The following is a 19,055-nucleotide window of genomic DNA, read 5'->3' as shown; positions in this document are numbered from 1 at the left end:
GGTGGCAGAGCCCGGGCAGTTGTGGGCTAGGCGCCTGGGGCTCCCTCTGGGCCTGGTGTGGTATCCTCCAGGGGCCCAGGGCCATTCTGCTGCTGACGTCCTGAAGCAGATGGCCCGAGGCCCGTTTCTTCACGGTGCTTTGCCACTGTCTTCCTTTTTCCCTGTCCTGTCCCTCCCCCGGTCATGGGTGGTCCTCAGATGTGCAGGTGCTGCTGGAGACAGGGCCTCTCCTCGGCAGCCTGTATAGCTGCTGCGGGGGTCACTCTGCCCACGGGGGAGAAGGTGTGGCCCTTGCCTTGTAGTTCACCTATCTCTAGACCTTGGTTCCCAGTCAACGAGAGCGCGATATAAGGGAGATGTCTTTGTTAAGTGACTCATCCATAAAATCAGTTTTTGTGGTCAGACAGGTTATAATATTTAATTTTAGTTTGGAAACTTAAGTTATAAAGCTGTTTAGTGTTGTTTTGTTTTTCCTGGCGAAGTATCTTGAGTGTCATATTTTTTAAGTGTACGTGCATTTACATAAATTCTAAACTGAAGGCAGGCATTGTTCTTTCTTTATAGCTTAATTTTATCTTGTGTTATTTCTTAAGGAGTCATTTATTTAAATCGTGAAGGCACCCGGAAGCTACGGGAAACCTTCCTCACTTCATCGTAGGACTGATTGCTATCCATGGTCTGCTATTTTTTATCTGTGAATCTAGTTTACCTCTAAGGAAGCTGAATGGACAGCCTGGCTCATTTTAAGTTTTGTATTAAGAACAGAGTGCACTCATTTTGTTCAATGTCAGGTGAAGCCTATCTAATATTTCCTAGATGGTTAAGTATATGAAATTATATATAATAAAAAATTATAGAAAAATTAAAAATCTGTCTTCCTCCAGGCATCTCTGTCCCCACAGAAGTATACATGCTTGGCAGGAATGTGGATGAACACTCTCTATCCTTGGGGCACCTGAGTGTCCCCGGGGGTTGGGCATCTGATGCTTGATCTCTGCTCGAGTCATGATTCCCGGGTCACAGGCCCCACGCTCTGCATGGAGATTCGCTCTCTGCCCCTCCCCCTCTCTGTTTCTGTCTCTCTCTCAAAAATAAACATTAAAAAAGATTTTTAAAAAAGGAGTTGGAAGGTAAGAGACAAAAGCGAATAGATGTTTAAACTATTATCCATTTATTTTCATACAGATTTTGTCATCTTTTAGATTATCTTAGTGAAAATAGCAGAGTTTTGTCAGCATAAATTTTAAATTTTTTTTATGTTTTATTTATTTTTGAGAGAAAGCACGGGAGGGACAGAGAGAGAAAGGGAGACACAGAAGCTGAAGACAGGCTCCAGGCTCTGAGCTAGCTGTCAGCACAGAGCCCCACGCGGGGCTCGAACCCACAAACCGCGAGATCATGACCTGAGCCGAAGTCGGACGCTTAACGACCGAGCCACCCAGGTGCCCCTGTTTGTCACAGACTCTTCCTGACCTCAGTGGTCTCCAAGACTTTCCTTATGAGCAACAGTATCTTTTAAAAAAAAATAATGAATCTCAAATAATTGTCATCTTTTTGTTAAAAGTATAATTAGTAAAAGTGAAAATGTTGACTTTGAACAGTATGGTGTTTTAATCTAATCTCGGAGGAGCGCCAGATGACTGAGTTGCCATGGCAACCTGTTAGCGGTGGAAATGCAAGAAAACTTTAAATATGAAATGTTTTGATCGTGTCTGTTCCTAATTGGTACTCTCCTCTCCGGTGTTTCCACTGATGTTTTCATAACACTTCAGTGGAGTACACATTTATCAGCAGTTAGAAGTTGTTTTATAGACAGTGAAACTATCACAACTTTATGATTGTTATCTTAAAAATATGTAATATATTTGCGACGCTTTGACAAACCTTTTGAAAAGCTGTTCTTACCTCAGCAATCTTTGGCACATCTCAGAGCAGAGCCCCAAGATTGCTCCTGTGACCTTCCGCACCCCGAGCCCGGTTCCACCTGGCACTCCCCATGTTTTAGGGAAATTATCGCTGACACTCTCTCTTCCTTATTTGTGTATTCTTACTGCAGAATACACTGCTCTTCGCATTACAGGTACCCGAGAGTTGTTTCTTTCCTTATTCTTCTTATAACTTGTGAGCCTTATTTCTCAGGGGCTCGGACTCAGTTCAAGCCAGGCACGGGTCAAGATACATTTAAAATTGCACACGAGTTGGGGCAGGTGCAGTCTCGCAGGAAATCTCCAAATGAAGGAGAGAGGCTTATTCGTACTACAACGTAACATTTTGAAATATATAGATCTTGCAATTTTTTAAAAAATGTTTATTTTGAGAGAGAGACAGTCAAGGAGGGGCAGAGAGAGAATCCCAAGCAGGCTCCACGTTGTCAGTGCAGAGCCTGATGCAGGGCTTGAACTCGTGAACTGTGACTTCATGTCCTGAGCTGAGATCAAGAGTTGGATGCTTAACCGACTGACCCACCTAGGCGTCTCAGATGTTGGAATTTTTTTATGGTGGAAAAGCATACATGACAAAATTTGCCATTCTAACTACAAGTGTACAATTAAGTGGCATTTCGTGCAGTCACACTGTTGTACAACCATCACCACTGTCTGCCTCCAGAACTTTTTCATGTTCCCAGACCGAAACTCCTTACCCAGTAACAGTAAGCCAGCCCCTAACAACCACCATCAACTTTGTGTCTCTATGAATTTATGAGACTTATTATGAGACTTAATATATTTAGAGTTATTATGAGACTGAATATAAGTAGAATCCTGCAACACTTGTTCCTCTGTGGCTGGCTTACTTTTAGCACGGTATTTTCAATGTCAAATTTTTCTTCGTTGAGTCTGAATAACATTCTCCTCCTGTATGTATATATCACATTTTGTGTGTTTGTTCATTCATCAATGGGCACTTAGGTTGCTTCACGTTTAGGCTCTTTTGAACAACGTTGCTATGAATGTGTATGTACAAATACCCATAGGAGTCCCTGTGTTCACTTGTTCTGAAATTCCGCAAGTGGAATTGCTGGATAGTAAGGTAATCCTAGGCTCAATTTTTGGAGAAACTACCGTACTGTTTTCCACAGTGCGTGCACCATCTGACGTTTCCACCAGCTATGCACAGAGGTTCCAGTTACTCTACATCTTCACCAAAACGTGTTGCTTTCTAGCTTTTCTTGTTGTTTTTGATAATAGCCACACTAATGGGTATGAAGTAGTATCTCATGGTTTTGATGTGCGCTTCCCCATCAATTACCAGTGACCAGTGTCGAGCATCTTTTCATATACTAACTAGTTGGTCGTTTTTTAGGTGAAATGTCTGTTCAGTCCTGTGACTGTTTTTTAATCGGGTCATTTGATTTTTTGCTGCTGAATTGTAGGAGCTCTGTATTTTCTATTTCTATCTATCTCTTATTGGATATATGATATGCAGATATGTTCTCCCATTCTATGAGTCACCTTTTAGCTCTGTTATAGCCATTGATGCACAAATATATTTTTTCTTTAATGTATATTTATTTTAAGAGAGAGAGCAGGGTAGGAGCAGAGAGAAAGGGAGCGAGAGAGAGAATCTGTGCTGACAGCACAGAGCCTGATGAGGGGCTCGATCTCATGAACCATGAGATCATGATCTGCGCTGAAATCAAAAGTCAGATGCTTCACTGACTGAGCCACCCAGGTGCCCTGATGCACCTTTTGAAAAAGTATTTTAATATTAAGTGTTTTTAATTTTGATAAAATCCAACTTACCTAATTTTTTGTTGTTGCCTTGATTTTGGTGTCCTATCCAAGAAAACAGTACCAAATCAAATGTAGTGAAGCTGTCCCTCTGTGTTTTCTTCTAAAAGTTTCAGAGTTTAATTAGTTCTTAGATTGAGCCTTTGATCCACTTTGAGTCAGTTTGTATATGGTATAAGTAAGAGTCTAACTTCATTCTTCTGCACACAAGTATCTGGTTTTCCAACACCATTTGTTGAAAAGGACCCTTTTCCCATTGAATGGTCATGATACCATTGTCTAATATTTTACCATACACGTGAGGATTTATTATGTTTTTGGTAACATTACTGAATTTGTTTATTCTTTTTTTTTTTTTTTTTTTTGGTGTGGAATATTTAGGGTTTTCTGCCTGTAAGATCGTGTCATCTGTGAACAAAAATAATTTTATTTCTTCCTCTTTTATTTGGATGCCTCTTATTTCTTTTTCTTGTCTAGTTGCTCTGGCTAGGACTTCCATTACTATGTTGAATAAAAGCAGAAAGAGGGGATCCTTGCCTTGTTCCTGATCTTCGAGGAAAAACTTTCAGATTTTTACTTTTGAATTTGGTGGTTACCATGCATTTTTCATATATGGCCTTTATTTTGTTAGAGGGTTTTCTTCTAGTTTGTTGAGTGCTTTTATCATGAAGGAGTGTTTTATTTTGTCGAGCTTTTTTTTTTTTTTTAATCAATTGAGATAATCATTTTTTTTATTCCATTCTGTTAATGTGGTTTATGTCATTGTTTGCTTTTCATATGTTAAACCATTTTTGCATTCCAGGAGTAAATCCTACTTGGTTTTGTGAATAGTTCTCTTAATATATAATTTGAATTTTGGTTTGATGGTATTTTGTTGAAGATTCTTGCATCGATGTTCATGATAAATAATTGTCTGTAGGTTTGTTGTTACTGGTTTTCTTTGTCTCACTTTGATATCAGAGTAATGCTAGCTGCATAGAATGAGTTAGGAAGTTGTCTTAGTTCAGGCTGCTGTAACAAAAATACCATAAACTGGTGGCTTATAAGCAACAGAAATTTATTTTTCACAGTTGTTGAGACTGAAGAATCCAAGATCAAGGTGCCAGAAGATTCAGTGTCTGGCAAGGACCCTCTTTCTCATTCATACCCCTGACCTCATTAGGTCCTTACATGATAGAAGGATGAGGGAGCTCTGTGGGTTCTCTTGTATAAGGGCGAGAATCCCATTCCTGAGGTCTCCATCATCATGACTTAATCGCCTTTCAAAGACCCCAACTTTTAATATCATCACTTTGGATGTTAAGATTTCAACATATGAATTCTAGGAGGACACAAACAATCTGTAGCAGAAGTGTTTCCTCCTCTTCAGTGTTTTGGAAGAATTTGAAAAGGATTGGCTTAATTCCTTTTTAAATGTTTGGCAGAATTCATTGGAGACACTGGGCTGGGCTTTTCTTTGTGGGGAGGTTTTGATTACTGATTCAATCAACCTGTTAATTAGAGATTTATTCAGATTTATCTCTTAACGATTCAGTCTTGGTAGAGTGTGTGTGTGTGTGTGTGTGTGTGTATTTTAATGTTTAAGGGAGGGAAGGAGGGCCTGGAACATCTCAGTCCCCCATCTGGCTTATACCTCTGTCTGTTGCACTCTGTTTACATTGTGTTCTGTCCTGGAAGTCATCCGCAGCAGCACTTACTGTTCATGCGGTAAGAGCTTCCTTCTTTTGCATGTGGCGTACATATGGTTACATCACTGAAATTGATGACTAGGACGTATCAGTTCCCTTGCTGTGATTGAAGACTGGATTTCACCCTGAAGGCACATGTCTTAGTGCAGGGGGTGGTGACTCTGCTTTCGAGAAACATGGATTCGTGTTCCAAACCTGGTGAATAACAACACTAGTGTTTTGGAGACTCCGTCATCTCATCTGTAAAATGAGAATGTTAAAGTAAATGTTCTTTAAAGGTTCTGTTTTATCTAACTCTGTGGTTTTATAGTGTAGATAGTAATTTAAAATTTGATACAGTATAAGTGAGCGTGAGAAGAGTTTTCTGTGCACCTACTCAGGACACAGCTACCTGGAGCACTTTGGATTAGGTCAACAGGCAGCCCTTATGAAAATAGTGAAGAGGGCACTGGAATAAGTTACTGGGACCTAAGGAAACAGAATCTGATTCTTAAATCAATATGCACCTGCCCCAGCCTTTCACAGAGTGTTACAGGTTGTCTGTGAACTTTTTTCCCTGAGGGTAAAATAGACCCATCTCTGGACATTTTCCTGGAGGAAAGGCTCATTGTTGGCAGGGAGCGTCTTTGGAGAATAATACTATATGATATACCTCAACTATCGTTTGATTCTGGCCTAGGAGAATATGGCTCAAATTCTTTGATAAATAAGGTTATAAGAGTATGACAGAAAAAGCCGTGATATAAGAAAATATGGAAGGAATGTAACTAAGAAAATATGGAAGGAAAAAAAAACAGTGAACAACTGTGGCAGACTTTGAGGCTGGAGTAATCTCTTGTCCAGCAAGAGATCGGGTGCAGAATTAACTGTGAGGGAGGCTAATGTCCAGGAGGAAACAAGAGCCGGGAGGAAGCGTCCTTGCTCTGTCTTTATTAGGATCAGAAGGCTTACAAGCATGATGGACATGCACAAAGAGACAGTGAAACCCTGAACATTAACTCTTGTGTGAGGGAAAGGGGGTTACGAAGATATGCGGTGTTAGGGGTTTGGGTCAGTACAAAACAAAATCCTGGCGCGGGGCACATGGCTGTTTACAGCAGGCACCAGGCGCGTATCTGTTCATCTTAACTGGTCTAGGGGCTAAGACAGATGGTGCGTGCTACTGCAGGGTCAACAAGGCTCCTTTCTTTCACCAATTAGCTCCTGGAAGTTTCACCGTGCTGTGGTGGTATGCCCTGTTTTATCTGTTTACCTATTCTGGAGGCTTTAGTCCTGTGGAAGCAGCTTTCTGCTTTTATACTATGCTGAGGCACTTTTGCCCTGTTTATCTATTCTCGGGCGCTTTTGTCCTGGGCCTTGTTAACTGATTGGTGCAAGCTCAGAGAATTCCTTAACTTACTCACCACAAACAACTTCAGGGTCACTAGAAAAATAAACTAGGCTCATAAAGGTGGAAGGAACTCAATGGTATTCAAATGCAAGAACCATCCAGAAAACTCACAAACTGGCCCTTCAATTCCCAGAGAAAATAAGTTTGCTTTAATATTGCTTACTGCCGAAAAAAATTATTATTGGTTATTTTAGGACTTGAGGCCTGTGTGTTTAACACTGCCGTGAAGAAAATTTGTGTACACAAAGGAGGTTCTTCTTTATTTTCGGAAATCATAGCATGGAAAATAGAACACAGAATATACTTGAAGAGGCTTCTAAAAGGAAGCATAATTCTATAAATAGTTTACTTTTCATGTTAAAATGTAATGTTCATGAATAGTAGCCACAAATATTTCTTTTGATCAATATGCTGTTTTGTTTGCTTGTAATTTATACATAATTGAAGGTTGTTACACTTTATAAATGTATAATAGGTGTTGCCATTTATTTCCTTATCCTATTAAAACGTGAAATGCCACTATCTTCTGTTATTTTCAGATAGTTCTTTAGCTCATGTTTTCACGCATGTGGCACCGTTGGTTATGTCACTTCTGCTCATTAATGTCAGCAACGATAGAGAAAAGAGAACTGAAGTATAAATGCTGAATCCATCACAGTGTGGATAAAACAGTTCAAAACTAGGTGAAAGTTAATGAACTTTGCAAAGGTGTTTCGTGAAAGTTTCATGAAAGTGAAGTTCACTGATGTGAATTAAAAACTATTGTATTTGGTCAAGATACTCGGTTCTATTATTTGCATAAGTTGGATTCAGGCAAAATACCAGAGACCCAAGTGTGAGAAAGTGTGGTCGTGTCCTTCGGCTGGTATCCTTCCGGCCCCGGTGGGGTGTCCTTCCGCCTCCATCCTGCCGCCCACCGGGGGTTTCCTTCCGCCTCTGACCTTCTGGCCCCCGTGGGGTATCCTTCCGGTGCCTTTCTGCCACCCCTGTGGGGTGTCCTTCTGCCTCTGTCCTTTCTGCCCCAGTGGGGTGTCCTTTTGGCCCCATCCCTCTGAGCCCCCATGGGGTGTCCTTCCGGCTTCGTCCTGGCTCCCCCGTGAGACGTAGCTGATGCAGACACTTGAGGGAGAGGACCCTGGGAAGCAGGCAGAGTAGGAGGCACCAGGAATCAGTCGGCCCTGATGGAACCTGCCTCCTGCACCTATTTTGGAACTTTGGAGACTTGAAACCTTACAACTTGCAGGGGATGGCTTAGATGATGCCTTGCGATTCATTTCAGTCAATTTCATCTCTAAGCTCAGCAACTTGAGCTTTTGCTGAAGCCCAAGCCCCGGGGCAAACAGCCGTGCGCGTGCGCCCGGAGTAGCTTGCCCCCAGCTGGCAGGAAGTCAGGGTGAGCAGTCAGGACCTGCCCTCCAAATATCCACAGTCTTGTTCTGATCCCTGAATGCTGCCTTGGACTATATCCTGGATGTCTGAATAAGACCTACTCGTCCCCCTGGGACTCACAAGTGACTGGGCAGCCTGGTTGAAGCCGGTGCATGGGTTGGCCTCATCTTGCTGCTGGAAGTTCTGTTGATAATAGCCATAATTATACTCTGTGCAGGACAAATTAAATCTCTTTAGCCCGAGTCTCTGTTGGTCAGGTTGATCAGGATGACAGATGGAGCTGTATACTCATGTGAAGAAATATTCAATATTCCGCCAGGAATGTGCAGGGTCAGATATTGGGGCAGGCAAACAGCCCTTGCCTGAGCATCACTGCTGGGCATGGCAAGAATGCACAGTCCGACCACCCTGCCTGGGTGATTTCTCAGGGTTGTATGTGCAGCCAGCCACCTTGAGGAAGGAAGTGACCTCTCTAGGAGAAAGTGGGTTTGTTCGCTGTCTTCTGTAAAAGATGACCCCCATGGCCTCCCGTGGCCTGTGCTCCTCCGATGTGACAAACCCACTGTATGTGTAGCTCACACTAGGGCCCTCCACGTTGGCCCCGTGGGACTGGGCCCCGAGGAGCGGGATGCTTTTGCTACTCAGTGTGCTGTGAGTAATAAAGTTTTTTGTCTCTGGGAAAAAACATCCAATCCAATAGAAGCCTGAAAAGAAAAATAAATACGTAGTAAAGGAATGTATAAAATAAGATAGAAATTAGTCCAGATAATTGCTAATAAAAAATTTACATAGACTAAATATACTTGATAAGATGCAGCAGTTTGAGAAGGAATTTTAAAATGATCTATGACGTGTACCAGAGACACTGCTATTAGAGGACAGGACAAGTGATGAAGATCCTGGAGCGGTCAGGCATCAAACAAATAATTAGGCTTCAGCTGTAAAATTTTAATATACACCAAGTATCTTGCTATATTAATATTCGTAAGCTCTCATCAAACTCGAAACAGTTGATCTTGTTAGAATGCCGCCAGATGGGATCCATATTGATCTTATTTAAGGTTTACAACAAACTCGAAAACCAGGTGTTTTTAAAAAGCAGAGAATGGAGCTGTGAACCTTCGAGTAATTTCTCAAGAGCTTGCCTAGAACATGTGGCCCAACTAGGACTCAGTCTGCGTGTTTGGTTCCTTCTTTCCTTCCCTCCTCCACCCCTCCTCTCCTCCCTCCTTCCGTCCTTTTCTTTCTTCCTATCCTATTCCTAACTCCAAAGCTGTTACGCGTTCGGATCTGTCTTTGAGTCTCTTATTCATGCGCTAGTTACGAGTAACTTAATAAATATGAGATCATTTGGCAGCTGCCTAGGATGTTATGATAAATAGAAAAGGCCGCATTACATGTTAGCTTTGGAGTCCTGACCAAATTATTCCAACCTATTCTCTGTGGTGTTCTACCCTCACCGTTTCTTAAATAATGAGATTATCTAATGTCAGAAGCGCTGCATCCTTTGCAGTGGTCTTGGAAGGGATGTTTAGGGGGGAGAAGGAGGCTAGAAGGCCTAAGGAATGTGCTACTGTACTTGTGAAGAGGGAGTCCTTTGTTCTCTGGGTCCTGTAGCTCTGGTGACAGTTTTCCCTTTCACACCCTAACGCCAGTGACTACAGAGAAGAGTGTGCTTTCTACTATGTGATCCCCTTTGCGGGTGGTGGGTGGGGAATAAGGGATAAAGGGGCCTGTTGCACGTGCAAGATGGTGGGCACATTGCACCCGCTCAGGAAGTCATGGGGCATGAACAGAAGAGCCGCCAGTTGCAGAAACGTGGCAGAAGCACAGCGGCACCTTGTCCCTTGTTCGTTTTTCTGCTGTTACAGCTTCAAGGTGACTCCCTCTGGGGCCCTGCTCTGCGCTTTGGAGGCTTAAGTTTGGTGGCCCTTTTTACCAGTTTGCACCCCTTTCTCCTCAGGCGACCGCTCACACTGTGAACCCCGGTGCCCGTATCACGGCACCTATTAGTGTCTGTGACCAGAGAGCACACAGACTGATACGCCCTCAAACTCTATGTAAACTGTAGAACACGCAAATTAGATAACTCGCTCGTGCAAGGTGACTTTTTAACTCTTAAAAGACTAATGTACACAAAATGTAAAAAAGGACAGTTAAGCAAATGCCAGTTAAAGCATCCTCTGAAGACCAGCAGCATCCGCAGGCAACTTCTTAGAATACTCTGAGTTCCCACCCCCGATTACTGAGTGAAGGCTGTTAGTCTGTGGGATTTTTCTAAATGTTGATTTTATTTATTGAGAGAGAGAGTGAGGATGAGCAGGGGACAGGCAGAGAGAGAGGGAGAGAGAGAAAAATTCCCATGCAGGCCTCGCACTGCCAGCACAGAGCCCGACGCAGAGCTCGAACTCATGAGCCATGAGATCATGACCTGAGCCAAAATCAAAGAGTCGTTCGCTTCACCGACTGAGCCCCCCCAGGTGCCCCACGTGAATCTCTGTTTAATAAATACTCCAGATAATGTTAATGCAAAATAAAATGTGTGAACCAGTGGCATTTATTTATTTATTTATTTATTTATTTATTTATTTATTTATTTATTTATTTTCTGTAGTGACATGACAGGTAAGACTTCTTTGGACTCTTAATTTTATTTTTATTTTTTTTTGATTATTTATTTATTTATTTTTTTAACGTTTATTTATTTTTGAGACAGAGAGAGACAGAGCATGAATGGGGGAGGGTCAGAGAGAGGGAGACACAGAATCTGAAACAGGCTCCAGGCTCTGAGCTGTCAGCACAGAGCCCGATGCGGGGCTCGAACTCAATGGACCGCCAGATCATGACCTGAGCCGAAGTTGGCCGCTTAACCGACTGAGCCACCCAGGCACCCCTGGACTCTTAATTTTAAAAGAGTGAAGAAATAATTTCCAAGTAGTTCAGTGTTGGGTTGCTGGTATAGAGGAGGAATTAATTTTGTAATAGAGCAGACCGACGAAAGTCGTGAGGATTCGGTAACATACGTGTGCCACTTGGACATGACATTCTGTATATGTCAATCATCACGGAATTCTAACATGCCCGCTTTTACATTTTAACATCTTCACAATCATGTGAGTCTTACAACCAATGCAATTAGAAGTATTACGCTGATGAATTAACAGCTGTCCTCTGGCTTGGTTAAGAGTGAAAAAACGACTGCATGTTTGTATATGCATGCCACGTCAGTGTTTTCACGTTCTGTCTGTCTCGTCCCTGGAACACAGTCAAACTCTGATTTGTTCAGGTCTTAGCTCTGTCGTGAACTTACTGTCCTCCTTAGTGATTCCCTGAGGTTATGTGAGCGACCGTCTTCATCTGTGAACTAGGCCGTCAGAACCGCGCTGTCCTCATCTATATGCCGGGGGAACCAAAGTTCTCTCCAACTCTAACGTTCTGTGGTTTCAATGAAATACTATTAGAAATAAGATCAATTCACAGTGGTGGATGTAGACAGTTAAGGTTGCAGAACTGAACAGGATAAGAATGTCAGGAAGCAATGATTTTGCACAATAAAGAACTTTCTGGCCTGGACAGAAAGGCTGCAAGAGGAGGAAATATGATGATCCTAACAAAAATAATCCCAACTGGAGGGGCGCCTAGGTGGTGCAGTCGCTTGGGCATCCGACTTTGGCTCAGGTCATGATCTCACACTTTGTGGGTTCGAGCCCCGCGTCGGGCTCTGTGCTGGCAGCTCAGAGCCTGGAGCCCACTTCAGATTGTGTCTCCCCCTCTCTCTGCCCCTCCCTTGCTCACGCACTGTCTCTGTCTCCCAAAAATAAATAAACACTAAAAAAAATAAAATCCCGATCTATTCCCTTTGTCACACATGGAGAGACTTGGGATCATGTTTCCAGGACAGAATGTGCCCCAGGGGAGGTAATTCCCGTGCGCCTGTGGGTCCTCAGAAGAGCCAAGAGAGATCACCTTCTTGATCATGGAAGAATTAGGGGATGAGCATGAAGGCTGGGGGACACACCAGACGGCTTGGGCCACTTCCAGCCTTCAGAGCGGCCAAGAGTGTCAGCAAAACTGGGGGACTTAATAAGGGGCGAGCATACTTACAAGTCCCGCACACCTACTTGGAAACAGGAATAAAGCGATAGTGCTGTGCTCTTAACTTTGTTTCCCAACATGCCGTGTGGTCAAACATGTTTGTCTCCTATTCCATATATTCCTTAAAGTGCTGGAGGCAAAAGTAAGTCCCCTCAGATACAGTCATAGCATAAATTGTCTTTGGCTCAAGCAGACCACCTGCCATAAGGGTCTGAGCACACGTAATTCGGGAGGCGGTTCTCGGGAGCTTTGGCCTTGAGTGTGGAAAGCATGGGAGAGGGAAAGGAGGGAGGCCCTTCCTGCACTGCTGCTGCAGGTGATCAGGGCACCGCCGCTCGCATCTCTGGGCCAGCGTGTAAAACGTGTACGGTGTGCCAGGCGGCAGGAAAGCCAGGCTGGATATGCGTTTACCGGTCGTCCTGCGTTCGGGTTGCTCAGAGGATGACCCTCCTGGTCCTTTGTCCGCTTGCACAGCGTGTTCGGCTGCCAGAGTTCCGTACAAGACAAGGCAGTGCTAGAGCAGAGCGAGCAGGGCACCGGCGGCTTCTGCGGCCCCCTCTCGGCAGCCAATGTCTGCCTTGGTCTCACGTTCCGCTCCTCAGGGCTCATCCTTGCTTTAGCAAGGACACAGCCACTCAGGATTGTACTGCACACCTACAAAAACTCTTTGTTTTTAAATAATAATTGTAAAATCACATGCACTGTTAAGAAATAACACAGAGTTCTCGTATTGCACTCAGGTTTTCCCTTTTGTACCACAGATTCCAGATTTACCGCAGCCAGCATCAACACACGTGACGATCTAGGTTGCCCGCTCCGCAAAGTGATCAAGATATTCATGTGTACGGACATCTGGGTTCTGTGCTCCCAGACCGTGATTCCTACAGTTGCCCACTGAAGGTCTTCGCAGAGGCTGGATGGCCCAGGAGGGACCCCAGTGAATCTCCTGAGCTCCGGATACACCCACCTTTGTCCTTGCTTGTCACAATCCCACCTCCCGACCAAAGGGTTAGTGGCTTCCGGTAGGAGAGTATTTTATCTCTTGGCCACCTGCCGGTCTCCTGGCAGGAGAAACTCAAATAACCATTGGTTGTCATAGCTTTCTATGTGTCGAAATTCAAGTCTCTGCTACGAAGAATGTCCCCCACCCAGCCTTCCTCCAAGACAGAACCTGTTTACATAGACTGATTTAATAGGGGCGAGAAGTATAGATTATGCGCTGGATCCTGGGAATGATAATGAGATAGGTCACTCCTAACCACCACACCTTGGTTCCTTGACCCATACATTTTAGCTTCAGATACAGATGTTCATGGATTGGGATAAATGGAAGAATAAATATCGTAAGATATCCATGCTGCCCAACCAGTCTACAAATTGCATTCAATCTTTATCACAATCCCAAAAGCGTTTTTCACAGAAAAGAGAAAAAATGATCCTAGCGTTCTTATGAAACCACAAAAGATCGTGAATACCAAAGCGATCTTAACAAGAACATGAGGTATCATGAGAAATCTAAAAAAGTCAAACTTGTAGAAACAGAGACTAGGATAGAGGTTGCCTGGCTGGGGAGGAGAGACATAGGGAGAAGTTGGCAAAAGGGCTCAGACTGTCAGTTACAAAACGAGTAAGGTCTCATGATCGAATGTGCACTGATAACTGGAGTTCACATGACGGTATTGCGTGATTGAAATCTGCTAATAGACTAGAACATAAGTGTTCTCCCCTTTGCGCCCTCCCCCCCATAAAAAGGTCAATATGTAGGATGATGGATGCATTCATCAACTTGGCGGGAATCCTTCCACAACGTACACGTGTATCAAATCATCACACGGTACACTTCAAATATATTACAATTTTATTTGTCAGTTATTTCTCAAAGCTGAACAAAAAGCAAACACAAAAAGAAGGAACAATGTTCAAAACTCTATTCTCCTAGAAAACCGTGTGTGTGTAAGGTCTCCAGAAAATTCATAGTAAACATTTATAAATCCTATTTTATTGTGGAGAATTGGAATATAAAGTGAATGCATACACATTAGGTAGGAAATTTTTATCAGCCCAGTTTTGGCCAGTCAACTGTGAGAAAGGGGAGAAATGATGACTTTAGTATAATTTGCCCGAAGTCTCCATGAGAATACTACCCCCTCTGGGATTCCTTTCTGCCCGTGCAGAGTTCCTAGAAGGTACTTTTTCCAAGCGCGTTGTGTGGAAAAACGTGACTTAGTTTCTTCGTGTCCTGACGATCCATGTACACTCTGGTTTGGCAGAGCCAGTTGTGCGCCTTTGTGATATAATGTGTCACAGACGATTCACGTGGGGCTTCTGATCAGGAGTGATTCTCCAACTCACATTGGCAACTACCGGTGCCGGTGCCTTGTCTCGTTTTTGTGTGCCTACACGTGACTTGCATTTGAAATTGTTGTGTCCGGTAAACTGACTGCAGAAATCACGTTGTTCTAAAAGACGTGAGCAGCCAGCCTTTGGAACAGAGACCTGGGGGTGGTGTAGACTGGGAGAAGAGCTGCCCGCGTGGGGGAGCGTGGAAGTGACTGTCGCCCAGGACGCACGTCCGGGTGGCCTGGGCTCCTTGCTGTCTCGCTCCTCCATGCTGATTCTGTAATTAGTGATCCGTCAGTAATGTGTGAGGCCAGCCATTGGCCACGTTGGTTCTGATCAGGAACATTTGAAACCACAAAGGAATGTCCTCCCTTACATTTGTTAATCCAGGCTGCTATCTGGGAACCAAACGCTGGGCTAAATACACTGCTTTCATTTTATCTGTCAAGAGTTCAGATTTTAAGACACTTTACCCTATCTTACAGATAGTTAGGGGGCACCTGGGTGGCTCAGTCAGTTAAGTGTCCGACTTCGGCTCAGGTCATGATCTCACCGTCCGTGAGTTCGGGCCCCGTGTCGGGCTCAGAGCCTGGAGCCTACTTTGGATTCTGTGTCTCCCTCTCTCCCCGCTTGCACTCTGTCTCTCTCTGTCTCTCAGAAATGAATAAACATTAAAAAAAATTTAAAGATAGGGAAACTGAGGCTCGGCGAGATTGAAAATGACTGGTTAGTTGATAAAGGAGAGCTTACAGCTCGAGGTCCCGACGCCCTGTGCAGTGGGCGCCAGGAGGTCTGGACAGAAAAGAAGCTGGCCTCTGAAAAGCTGGATATTCAGTAATTGTCGGAGCTGCTGACAGTAAAACGGGTTTTCTAATCCTCTCCTGGAAACGTATTTTTGCGAGGAAAAGGAGAGTTTTTTCTGGTTCTTATATTAAACTCAGTTCTCATCTCGGATCTTAGGACAAACGGGAGCAGCCACTCTCAGATGACCTCATTTGGATTTTCCTCCCAAAGATACTGCCATTCAGTTTCTCTTGCAGATTTCTAACGTACGCGTGAGACCTTTCCCTCATGAAGGCTGCCTCCACTTGAGGAGGTAGATGTTTGGTACAGTTTCCCTCAAAAACCTCAGAACTTATGAAGTGTGATATTTAAGGGCAAGAGATGTTATTTCCTCTCCAGCCCATGTGACTCACATTAAGATTTAAAAAAAATTTTTTTTTAATGTTGGTTTATTTTTGAGAGACAGAGACAGAGCGTGAATGGGGGAGGGGCGGAGAGAGGGACACACAGAATCCGAAACAGGCTTCCGGCTCCAAGGTGCCAAAACAGAGCCTGATGAGGGGCTTGAACCCACAAACTGTGAGATCGTGACCTGAGCTAAGTTGGACACTTAACCGACTGAGCCACCCAGGCGCCCCAAGATTTTATCATCAAGGTTAAAAGTTTTCTCAAAACCTTTTTTTCCTTCATCATAGCCTTTTTATCTCGATATCTTTGTTATTGTCTGAACATTTGACTATTTGCATGCATTACTCATATATTTTAAAAGTTTATTTTGATTTGTATAGAGTCATGCAAAGTTCGACGGGTGGAGTGTTAGACCATAGAAAAATTTTCCCAAGTCAACTGTTTGTATTTAAATATCACATACTACACGAAAGTATATACTTTATACCAAATACAGTATAAATGAGAGAATTCAGCTGTGTGTTTCTAGAACTGCTGAGACAGTGATGTTATTTTCACTGTTTAAGTTTTCACCTTCAGTATTTATGGGTTACCAGCACTGTTCCCCATTTTTAAGAATTGTCTTTGGTATGTATGTACGTATGTATGTATGTATGTATTTATTTAAATTTTATTTATTTTTGACAGAGGCAGAGTGTGAGTGAGAGCTAGGGAGGGGCCGAGGGGCCGAGAGAGAGGGAGACACAGAATCCGAACCAGGCTCCAGCCCCGACGCGGGGCTCGGACTCACGAACTGTGAGATCATGACCTGAGCCGAAGTTGGACACTCAACCGACTGAGCCACCCAGGCGCCCCTAAGAAGTGTCTTTGGTATTTAAAATATAATTCGTGGGCTGAAGGAACATAATCCCAAGGTGTTTATATGGTTAAGCATCAAATAATGCACCTTGTTTGGTAAAAAGCATGACTCTATGCATATGGTGGTTGGAGGTTAAACTGGGAAGGTTACATGTGACTAACTTTGGAAATTGTGTCCCGATGGGTTGATGGTGGATTTAAATGTAAATTCGTGCCGAGTGCCTGTTTTTAGGAGTGGATAATTAGGGCTGCAGTTTCCCTGAAGTCTTGGTTCTGTTTGCCTTTGTGTGGCTTCAAGAAAACGAAGAATGGGAATGTGCAAACTGAGTTCTTTTCTTCCCTTTTGTATTTATTTGTTTTTACGCTTTTCTATCAGACAAGTGCCCTCCTCAGTCCCCATCTCCCGTTTCACCCAAACCCCACCGACCTCCCCTCTGGTGACCATCAGTGCTCTGTGGTTAAGAGTCTGTTTCTCGGTTTGCCCCCTCTCTTTTCCTGCCTTTGCTCGTTTGTTTCTTAAATTCCAAACAGGAGTGAAATCATATGGTATTTATCCTTCTCTGACGGACTTGTTTCACTTAACATCGTGCACTCTCGTTGCATCCACGTAGTTGCAAATGGCAAGGTTTCATTCTTCGTTATGTGTGAATAATATTCCATTGTGTATACATTACGCTTCTTCATTCATCAGCCGATGGACACTTGGGCTGTTTACATAATTTGGCCGTTGTAAATAATTCTGCTATAAACATTGGGTTACATGTATCTCTGAATTAGTGTTTTTATACTTTGGGGGTAAATACCCAGTAGTGCAATTGCTGGGTCATAGGATAGTTCTATTTTTAACTTTTTGAGGCACCTCCACACTGTTTTCCAGAGCGGCTGCCCCAGTCTGCAATCCCACCAGCGGTGGAAGAGGGTTGCCCTTTCTCTACTTCCCCACCAACACCTGTTGTTGATTTCAGCCATTCTGATAGGTGTGAGGTGGTATCTCATCATGATTTTGATTTGTACTTCCCTGATGATGAGTGATGTTGAGCATCATTTCCTCAAAACGTTTAGGAAGAAAAGCACTGACTTTAGCCAGGTTTTCCCCCTTGTGTCTCATAAACACGGACGGTCTAGGAGCTGGATGCCAAGTAGTGATGCAGCCCACTGAGGCACGTTGAGGCACTCACAGATAAATGTGCCCACCGTACAATCCCTCCCTCGTTGCTGCACAAGCAGCCGTCCTGAGAACCTGGTGCATCACCAGAAGCCAACAGCAGGTGTGGACGGGACGCCAGGCCTCCCTGCCAAGCACCGCACTGGCCCGGGCTCGTCCAGCGTGGCCGTCGGCGCATCTGGTACACATCATCTCCAGTTTACATTCGACTCTGCTCTTTTGTGCAGCATCTCGGGACACGCTTACTTGCCAGTCACACACGATAGCACACACTTCTCCCAGTAGTGATTTATAAAAATAATTCAGATGAGAGACTACTTGCAGAATTGTTAAAGAAGTCAGATACAGAGAATGTCAGCATTTCTTTTCCCCAAACTCACATTCTTTTTACGATGCCAGAAAGCTTTTTCCAAAAGGTCTTTGGCCTAAATAAACACTGCAAAATGGAGGTAACTGCGTAAAATAAACTGTAAGTATTAGCATAATGTGGTATTGGGTTTTAGACTCCATTCGCTTTCCTGGTATTTTCTATATGACCATAAGTATACGAAGTGAACTCCAGTCAACAAGCATTGAGGCAAAATACCATTGCAGATACGTGATTTTTGTTTGTTTTGTTTTTCCTGTTTTTCAGCTTTATTTCCTTGCTCCTATCACTTCCTAATCCGAGGAGCCCCTTGCACTGACTCCCCCACGTCCCTACGTGGCAGTTGTGTGCTCAGGACTTCTTTTTTCCTCTACCCTATTCTGCTGCTCACACTTCAGTGCAGGTGTTGAACAGACTGACAAATAAAACATAGCAGCAAAAGGTGCTGAGAATAAAAATACAGCACTGGGGAGAGGATAACTAGCTGAGGAGGGGGATCATCATGGGTTGGGTGCTGGTTAAAGGGATCATCATGGGATGGGGTCCTGGTTAAAGGGATCATCATGGGGTGGATCCAGGTTAAAGGGATCATCATGGGGTGGGTTCTGGTTAAAAGGGATCATCATGGGGTAAGTCCTGGTTAAAGGGGATCATGGGGTTGGTCCCGGTTAAAGGTATCATCATGGGGTGGGGTGCTGGTTAAAGGAGGTCATCAGGTGGGGTGCTGGTTAAAAGGGATCATCATGGTGTGGGGTGGTGGTTACAAGGGATCATCATGGGGTGGGGTGCTGCTTATAGGGGGTCATCATCAGGTGGGGTGCTGGTTAAAGGGGATCATCAT

At 43.8% G+C, this 19,055-nt stretch overlaps 1 protein-coding gene across 2 annotated transcripts in view; it reads left to right on the top strand.

The window, feature by feature from the left end:
• The window catches only part of ZWINT (ZW10 interacting kinetochore protein), a 35,665-nt gene extending 16,904 nt beyond the window's left edge, over positions 1-18,761 (top strand). Inside the window, exon 9 of one of the 2 annotated variants that reach the window (XM_027049839.2) lies at positions 13,055-18,761. The gene's annotated coding sequence lies outside the window, so the exon portion shown is untranslated. Of the gene's footprint in view, positions 1-593; positions 1,441-13,054 lie in introns of those variants that run through there. The other variant, XM_027049841.2, reaches the window with a different exon arrangement.
• The last annotated feature ends 294 nt before the right edge of the window (positions 18,762-19,055 follow it).

Source organism: Acinonyx jubatus, chromosome D2 (assembly GCF_027475565.1).
Source record: "Acinonyx jubatus isolate Ajub_Pintada_27869175 chromosome D2, VMU_Ajub_asm_v1.0, whole genome shotgun sequence".
NCBI lineage: Eukaryota > Metazoa > Chordata > Mammalia > Carnivora > Felidae > Acinonyx > Acinonyx jubatus.
This window is presented reverse-complemented; position numbering and strand designations above follow the sequence as displayed.